This window comes from Phyllobates terribilis, unplaced genomic scaffold (genome assembly GCF_046119375.1).
Source record: "Phyllobates terribilis strain yellow unplaced genomic scaffold, ASM4611937v1 Scaffold_24__1_contigs__length_18792416, whole genome shotgun sequence".
In the NCBI taxonomy this organism is placed as follows: domain Eukaryota; kingdom Metazoa; phylum Chordata; class Amphibia; order Anura; family Dendrobatidae; genus Phyllobates; species Phyllobates terribilis.
The window spans coordinates 18,271,678-18,281,116 of NW_027362784.1; positions in this window are offsets into that span (position 1 = coordinate 18,271,678).

Genomic DNA, 9,439 nt, shown 5'->3' on the forward strand with positions numbered 1-9,439 from the left:
CTGGGTGTCTGAGAGCATTCGGGGAGCTCCACTGATCATGGTGAGTGGGTAGGCCTACCGTTCTCTGTCTGCCCTTGCTGACTATCCCCCTTTTCGTGGTGTGATAGCCCACGTACCTGAGCTGGCCTTGTACTTCGCCTGTATGGCTTGCGACTCGGGCCTTAGGTACCTGTAGCTTCTCCGTGCTGTACCGGTCCCTCTGTGTGGCGGAGCCTCCAGGCTTCTCAGGCCAAGGGACCTAAAATCCCTCTCAGGTCGGTTATCTGCTGCCGGGCTTGCAACCCTGACAGCCTCGGACCCCAGTGTCCGGTTGTGTAGTTCTCTCTCAGGCAGGACCGGCTCTCGTCGCCTCTGTCCCTGGCTTGCTGTTCCTCCTCTGCCTCCCGGACTCCTCAGCTGCTGCTGACCTGTCCCTTTTCTCTGGGAACCCTTCTGGATGCTTCAGAAGTGGGTCCTGGTCTCCCTAACCCTGCCCTCAGTTCCAGCTTTTATAGGGGCAGCCTGCTCCCCCTACTGGCCTGGGACAGGAGGTGCTGCATGCTAATGGTCCCTGACCAGTTAACCTCCCTCCTGCTCTCAGACACAGCCTTTAATATTTGTGGCATCCAGGCCTGGGGTGACACACATCATGTAGGCCCGTCCGCACTCTAAGCCTCATATATAACATTTACCGCACTCTCAGCCTCCTATAGTCTATACTTCATATAGGAGGATGAGTGTGTGGCGCCCCTGAGGGTTCAGTCGCCACAGAGGTACTTGCACCTCAACTAGAGGTGTGGTGTCTCCCTTCTCTCAGGTAAGGAGGGAGTGCTGCCCGGAACCCCAGCACCCACATTCAACACTACACTGCTCCAGGCTGGCTGGAAGGGCAAGATGCAATGTGTTTTCTGCTGAGCTCTGTCCCTGGCTGGAGTGGGGGGAATCCAAAGTTAGGGGAAACCAGTAGTGGGTGTGGGTGGAGTAAGTACAGTAGTTAGGGGGAGCACTTGGAGAAGTAGGTATATAATGGGAAGCCATCTTAGGGTGGCAGGTCAGTTAGTGAGAGGACAGTTCAGAAGAACAGTCTGGGAGCAGAGTCTCTTTAGGAGCTCTGCTCCACAAGTATGGCCTAGTCCTAGAGGCCCAGGAGGGGAGCAGGGAGTAGGCTCCAATCTGTTGAAGGGATCCTAGGGGGTATCGCGAGTGCAGGATGGCACCCGTACGCCCCGAATCTGTCAGAAGACAGAGGGATCGTAGGCCGCTAGAAGGGGACCGGCCCCTCGTCCAGCTGTGTTACTCTAAGTCTCGGCTAGGAAAACCGGAGGCTTTTGGCTTGTATAGTCAGTTGCCGAAGCCTCATTCTAATCCCCATGAGGGTCAAGCAGGTCTGGGAGTGGGGAAGCGCAGGGCAGAAGGGAGAAAGACCCAGCGTGAAGACGGTCTAGCTAGAAACACGAGAAAGTGGAGTTCTGTCAGGTACTCCTAACCTGCTGAGGAAGAACTGAACCCCTTCCTGGTAAACACAGCGCGACGTGGGAGGCTAGCACCCGTACAGTGCACCAGTGGAACTGTCATAAGAACTGTGAGTAAAAACTCGGATGACTGCACTGTACTGCCTCCGTCAATTCTTTCATCTGCGCCAGCTCTCCGTCCCGGCACTACAACGCCCAGCGCAACTTACACTTTCTACACTGCCCTGGAGCTAGCTCTACCTGTGGAGAGCCACACCATCCCTGCTGACGAACACCAGCTCCAGAGGACTGCTCCACAGCGGCGGCTCCCTTTAGCCGCAATCCACAGGTGGCGTCACGAACTTTACAAATCCCCTATAAATTAAAACACCCCTTTTCACTGACTACACTGGGTCACGGACCGGGCCAGCCACCGTGATGTTCCCCAAACCGGCATCCATAGGCCCGGCTGCCGAGTACCCCACGGCCCTGGGGGCGCGTCAAGCGTGTTATATACAACATGTAGGCCCGTCCGCACTCTAAGCCTCATATATAACATTTACCGCACTCTCAGCCTCCTATAGTCTATACTTTATATAGGAGGCCGAGTGAGTTATATACATCATGTAGGCCCGTCCTCACTCTAAGCCTCATATATAACATTTACCTCACTCTCAGCCTCCTATAGTATATACTTTATATAGGAGGCCGAGTGCATTGTATACATCATGTATACCCGTCCGCACTCTAAGCCTCATATATGACCATATACTGCACTCTCAGCTTCCTATAGTCTATACTTTATATAGAAGGCTGAGTGTGTTGTATACATCATGTAGACCCGCCGCCCGCACTCTAGGCCTCATATATAACGTATACTGCACTCTCAGCCTCCTATAGTCTATACATTATATAGGAGGCTGAGTGTGTTGTATACATCATATAGACCCGCTGCCCGCACTCTAGTCCTCATATATGACGTATACTGCACTCTCAGCCTCCTATAGTCTATACTTTATATAGGAGGCTGAGTGTGTTGTATACATCATATAGACCCGCCGCCCGCACTCTAGGCCTCATATATGACGTATACCACACTCTCAGCCTCCTATAGTCTATACTTTATATAGGAGGCTGAGTGTTTGTATAGATCATATAGACCCGCCGCCCGCACTCTAGGCCTCATATATGACGAATACCGCACTCTCAGCCTCCTATAGTATATACTTTATATGGGAGGCTGAGTGTGTTGTATACATCATATAGACCCGCCGCCCACACTCTAGGTCTCATATATGACGTATACTGCACTCTCAGCCTCCTATAGTCTATACTTTATATAGGAGGCCGAGTGAGTTATATACATCATGTAGGCCCGTCCTCACTCTAAGCCTCATATATAACATTTACCTCACTCTCAGCCTCCTATAGTATATACTTTATATAGGAGGCCGAGTGCGTTGTATACATCATGTAGGCCCGTCCGCACTCTAAGCCTCATATATGACGTATACCGCACTCTCAGCCTCCTATAGTCTATACTTTATATAGGAGGCTGAGGGTGTTGTATACATCATGTAGACCCGCCGCCCGCACTCTAGGCCTCATATATGACGTATACCGCACTCTCAGCCTCCTATATTCTGTACTTTATATAGGAGGCTGAGTGCATTGTATACATCATGTAGACCCGTCGCCCGCACTCTAGGCCTCATATATGACGTATACCGCACTCTCAGCCTCCTATAGTCTATACTTTATATAGGAGGCCGAGTGCGTTATATACATCATGTAGGCCCTTCCGCACTCTAACCTCATATATAACATTTACCGCACTCTCAGCCTCCTATAATCTACACCGCGTGCAGAATTATTAGGCAAATGAGTATTTTGATCACATGATACTTTTTACACATGTTGTCCTACTCCAAGCTGCATAGGCTTGAGAGCCAACTACCAATTAAGTAAATCTGGTGATGTGCATCTCTGTAATGAGGAGGTGTGTTGACTATTGACATCAACACCCTATATAAGGAGTGCATAATTATTAGGCAACTTCCTTTCCTTTGGCAAAATGGGTCAGAAGAGAGATTTGACGGGCTCTGAAAAGTCCAAAATTGTTTGATGTCTTGCAGAGGGATGCAGCAGTCTTGAAATTTCCAAACTTTTGAAGCGTGATCACTAGAGATGAGCGTTGTTCTACTCGAACTGTTCGCCAATCTCAAATTCGAGCTGTTTTGGGCGGTGTTCGAGCCGGTCGGCGAACACGAACAATTTGAGAAAAATTCGGCTGTTCAAGGTTATGTTCGATAACTGTTCGTGCACCAAAATCATAACTGGATTTTTTCTCAGTAATGATGAAAATTAATGTTAATACGCAGTTTGAGTGTACAGCGGGGCGGGGGGAGGGGCAGGGGATGGATCTCTGCAGGAACAATGAAGATCTCCATTTTTTTTTCTCTTTCCCGCATTTGCAGTGGGGAGGTGCAATCTGTCAGCCTATCAGCAGCGCACACACGGAGGGAAGTGCTTTTTTTCACACAAGCAAGGGCATGTGTGATTGGCAGTGTATGTCACATGTCCTTGCCCTATAAGACCAAGCCATTTTCCCCGTCGCCACCATTTTCTCACTGCTGCAGCTGCGTGTTAGACGGCACCGCTGTTGCTGTGTGCGCTATACCTTGTTAATTTCAAGCCAATTTTCGCATAAATATACAGATAGCTTGGGAGTAGGGAATAGTTGTGATTGCAGTCCTTTTAAGGACTAGGTTACAGCATTTCCTACGACTTTTATCAAGCAGGTCTGTGCTCTTAAATAGATAGATTGTGGGAGTAAAGACTAATTGTAATTGGAGTCCTTTTCAGGACTAGGTTACATGAGTTCCTATCAGTTTTTGCCAGGCAGGTCTATGCCAGTGCTGTGCAAGTTTTTTTCACAGCATTTGGCTGAATCTAGCAAAGCTAATCCTTTTTGGCCTATTGCAGAGTGTGTTAGTCAGTGGAGTAGCCTATCTGTGTTGCAAGATATACCACCTGTGTATAGAATACCAATTTTTTTACTGCACCTAGTGAAGTAAAATCTTTTGGGCATAGCATCATTCTATTAGTCCATCTATACTGACCTCCATCAGGTTGCAAACTGAATATAATTTTTTTCTGCATCTAGCTCTGAAAAAATATTTGGGCTTCTAGCAGTGTGTGGGACTTGGTCTATTAGTCCATCTATACTGACCTCCATCAGGTTGCAAATTAAAAATAATTTTTTTCTTCATTTAGCTCTGAAAAAATATTTGGGCTTCTAGCAGTGTGTGGGACTTGTTCTATTAGTCCTTCTATACTGACCTCCAGCAGGTTGCAAATTGAATATAATTTTTTTCTGCATCTAGCTCTGAAAAAATATTTGGGCTTCTAGCGGTGTGTGGGACTTGGTCTATTAGTCCATCTATACTGACCTCCATCAGGTTGCAAATTAAAAATAATTTTTTTCTGCATCTAGCTCTGAAAAAAATATTTGGGCTTCTAGCAGTGTGTGGGACTTGGTCTATTAGTCCATCTATACTGACCTCCATCAGGTTGCAAATTAAAAATAATTTTTTTCTTCATTTAGCTCTGAAAAAATATTTGGGCTTCTAGCAGTGTGTGGGACTTGTTCTATTAGTCCTTCTATACTGACCTCCAGCAGGTTGCAAATTGAATATAATTTTTTTCTGCATCTAGCTCTGAAAAAATATTTGGGCTTCTAGCGGTGTGTGGGACTTGGTCTATTAGTCCATCTATACTGACCTCCATCAGGTTGCAAATTAAAAATAATTTTTTTCTGCATCTAGCTCTGAAAAAATATTTGGGCTTCTAGCAGTGTGTGGGACTTGGTCTATTAGTCCATCTATACTGACCTCCATCAGGTTGCAAATTGAATAAAAAAATTTTCTGCATCTAGCTCTGAAAAAATATTTGGGCTTCTAGCGGTGTGTGGGACTTGGTCTATTAGTCCATCTATACTGACCTCCATCAGGTTGCAAATTAAAAATAATTTTTTTCTGCATCTAGCTCTGAAAAAATATTTGGGCTTCTAGCAGTGTGTGGGACTTGGTCTATTAGTCCATCTATACTGACCTCCATCAGGTTGCAAATTGAATAAAAAAAATTTCTGCATCTAGCTCTGAAAAAATATTTGGGCTTCTAGCAGTGTGTGGGACTTGGTCTATTAGTCCATCTATACTGACCTCCATCAGGTTGCAAATTAAAAATATTTTTTTTCTTCATTTAGCTCTGAAAAAATATTTGGGCTTCTAGCAGTGTGTGGGACTTGTTCTATTAGTCCTTCTATACTGACCTCCAGCAGGTTGCAAATTGAATATAATTTTTTTCTGCATCTAGCTCTGAAAAAATATTTGGGCTTCTAGCGGTGTGTGGGACTTGGTCTATTAGTCCATCTATACTGACCTCCATCAGGTTGCAAATTAAAAATAATTTTTTTCTGCATCTAGCTCTGAAAAAATATTTGGGCTTCTAGCAGTGTGTGGGACTTGGTCTATTAGTCCATCTATACTGACCTCCATCAGGTTGCAAATTAAAAATAATTTTTTTCTTCATTTAGCTCTGAAAAAATATTTGGGCTTCTAGCAGTGTGTGGGACTTGTTCTATTAGTCCTTCTATACTGACCTCCAGCAGGTTGCAAATTGAATATAATTTTTTTCTGCATCTAGCTCTGAAAAAATATTTGGGCTTCTAGCGGTGTGTGGGACTTGGTCTATTAGTCCATCTATACTGACCTCCATCAGGTTGCAAATTAAAAATAATTTTTTTCTGCATCTAACCCAGCCAATAGTTTTGGCCTAATACAACAGTTTGGCCACTCAGCTCTGCTCGGTTACCATCCATTGTTTTTTTGTGCAAACAACTCCAGAGTTGTGAATTAGTTAACCACCAAAATGAGTGGAAAAAGGCCTGCTGCTGGTGGAAAGGGGAATAGGCGTGTTGGGAAGGGGAAAAAAGGTTGTGTCCGTGGGGTAGGTGCAGAAGAAAGACCATCTTCCAGCCAAACTAAAATGTCTACTTCTTTTAGCGGACAATGTGATAAGATCCCTTTCTTACGGCCACGCCAATCGCTACAAATTCCAGATGAGGCACAAAAACAGCAGGTGCTTCAACGGATATCAAGTGCTCCTTTAAGTGGGCTCTCCTCCACATCAACTTCAACATCACAAATACTCCAGTCCTCAAAGGTGTCACCCAAATCGCACTTGCTTCCTCACAGCTCCCAAATCTCCAGCTGCCCGTCTGAGTATGAGGTAGAACAGATGGTTGAGTCTGCAGAGCTGTTTACTCATACTATAGCCTGGGAATCAGAGGTCGACTCCAGCGCTTCTGTGAATCCAGACGAGGAAATGATCTGCACTGATGCCCAGAATCTTTATGAGTCGGATCCAGGACCAGACGCAGAAGGTTCTGACCATAATGTAGACCCTCATTCCCAAACTGTAACTCCTGTTGGTGGAGACAATGAGGAAGACGATGATAAGACTCAAATACCTGATTGGAGCGACAACTTTAGTTTTTTGTCAGGGCAGGAACAGGTTGGCTCTGAGGACGACGGGTGTGATAACGCACAGGGTGATGATGATGAGGTCGGAGATCCCACTTACTGTCAACCCACAGTCAGCCAAGAGATGAGGTCAGCAGAGGAGGTGGAGGAAGATGCTAGTGACGACGAGGTCAGGTTGCGCCTTCCTGGACAGAGACGTAGTACTGGAAGCACGTCAACAACTGCATCCTCAAACACAACTCTGCCTCTCACCACAAGTCGTGGTGGCTCTTCAGGTCGCATGGGTGCTAAGCCTTGCATAGCCTGGGCATTTTTTCAGATCGATAAAGATGACCCAACTCGTGTTATCTGTAACATTTGTCAGCAAAAGCTAAGTAGAGGCCAAAAAATACATAGTTTGAGTACTTCATGCATGAACCGGCACATGGACATGAAGCATAAGTTGCAGTGGGAAGCTCAGTGTGCTACAATGCGGCCTAGCCGGCCGGGCCAACCACCGTCTGCCATATCTTGTGCATCCGCGGCCTCTTCATCCTCTGTGACTGGGGGGACAGCAGTCACACCTGTTTTGGGGCGCAGACCTGCCACCTCTTTACCCGCAACAGCCAGCGTGATTGGCAGGTCATCATTTTCTTTGGAGGTGGTAACACCAGCTGGTCTTGAGCGCTGTCCGACATCGATAGCACCACCTTTGGATCAAGGCAACCTAACATGTCCGCCTGCATCTTCCTCACAGACCGGCAGTTTGCCGGGGACACCCTTATCAACCCCGTCTAAGCACAATAGCCAGCCCTCGGTCCCTCAGATGTGGACAAGTAAAAGACCATTTCCTCCTAGCCATGAGAAAGCTAAGAGGTTGAATTTCACCATCTGCAAGCTCTTGGCTACAGAAATGCTGCCTTTCCGCCTGGTGGACACAGAGGATTTTCGAGACCTTATGTCCGTCGCAGTGCCCCAGTACCAGATGCCCAGTCGGCACTACTTCTCAAAGAAAGGTGTGCCTGCGCTCCACCAGCATGTCGCACACAACATCACCGCTTCTTTGAGAAACTCTGTGTGTGACAGGGTGCATTTCACCACAGACACTTGGACAAGTAGGCATGGACAGGGGCGTTACATGTCGCTGACTGGGCACTGGGTAACTATGGTGACAGCAGGACAAGGGGCTGCTGTCCAAGTCTTGCCGTCCCCACGAGTTGTGCGTCAATCCTCTTTATGTCAAAGTTCCTCCACTGCTTCTGCCTCCTCAACCTCCTCTCGGTCTTCCACCTGCACCCAAAGCCTGTCTGGTCATGCCACAAGCTTTCTAACTGCGCAGAAAGGATCCTGCACACCTCCTTACTATGCTGGCAGTAGGGCTCAACGTCATCAGGCGGTTTTTACATTGAAATGTCTGGGAAATGTGAGTCACACAGCTGAGGAGTTGTGGTCAGCTCTGGAGAACCAATTTCATGAATGGTTGTCTCCACTGGACCTGAAACCAGGGAAGGCCGTGTGCGACAATGCTGCAAACCTGGGTGCGGCCCTTCGCCGGGGCAATGTCACACACGTGCCTTGTATGGCTCACGTGTTGAACCTGGTTGTCCAGCAATTTTTAGCCCACTATCCCAGACTAGATGGCCTTCTGCAGAGGGCACGGTCGCTGTGTGCTCACTTCCGCCGTTCGCATCCCGCAGCTCAGCGACTTACATCTCTACAGAAGTCGTTGGGCCTGCCACTTCACCGGCTAAAATGCGATGTGCCTACCCGGTGGAATTCAACTCTGCACATGTTGCAGCGACTGTGGCAGCACCGACAAGCCCTGGTGCAATACGTTCTGACGTATAGCCTGGGCCAACGAGATTCAGAGGTGGGGCAAATCACGCTGGAGGAGTGGTCTCAGATCAGGGACCTATGCACCCTTCTGCACAGTTTTGAAATGGCGACGAAGATGTTTAGTGCTGACGATGCCATTATCAGCATGACTATTCCGGTGATTTACATGCTGGAGCACATGTTAAACAGAATTCGGAGTCAGGTGGTGGCACAAGAGGAGGTGGAGGAAGTAGAGGAGGAGGAGTTGTATGCGGAAGGGCTAACATCTGCAAGGTCCAGACGGTCGGCAGCACCAAGGCGGCAGGCATGTGAGGGTGGGGGAGATGATTTTACCAGTGCGCATGGTAGCAGCCAAACTAGTGAGGAAGGTGCAGGAGCCCAGGAAGAAGTGGAGGACGAACTGATGGAAGACTCATCAGAGGGAGACCTTGATCACATTTCTGTTGTGCGAGGTTGGGGGGAGAGGACAGAGGAAGGAAGCATGATTGTTACCTCGCCACCAACACAACAGGGACTTGGTGCTCCTGGATGCGCAACACACATGAGTGCCTTCTTGCTGCACTACCTGCAACATGACCCTCGAATTGTGAGAATTAGAAATAATCCTGACTACTGGGTTGCCACACTGTTAGATCCCCGGTACAAAAG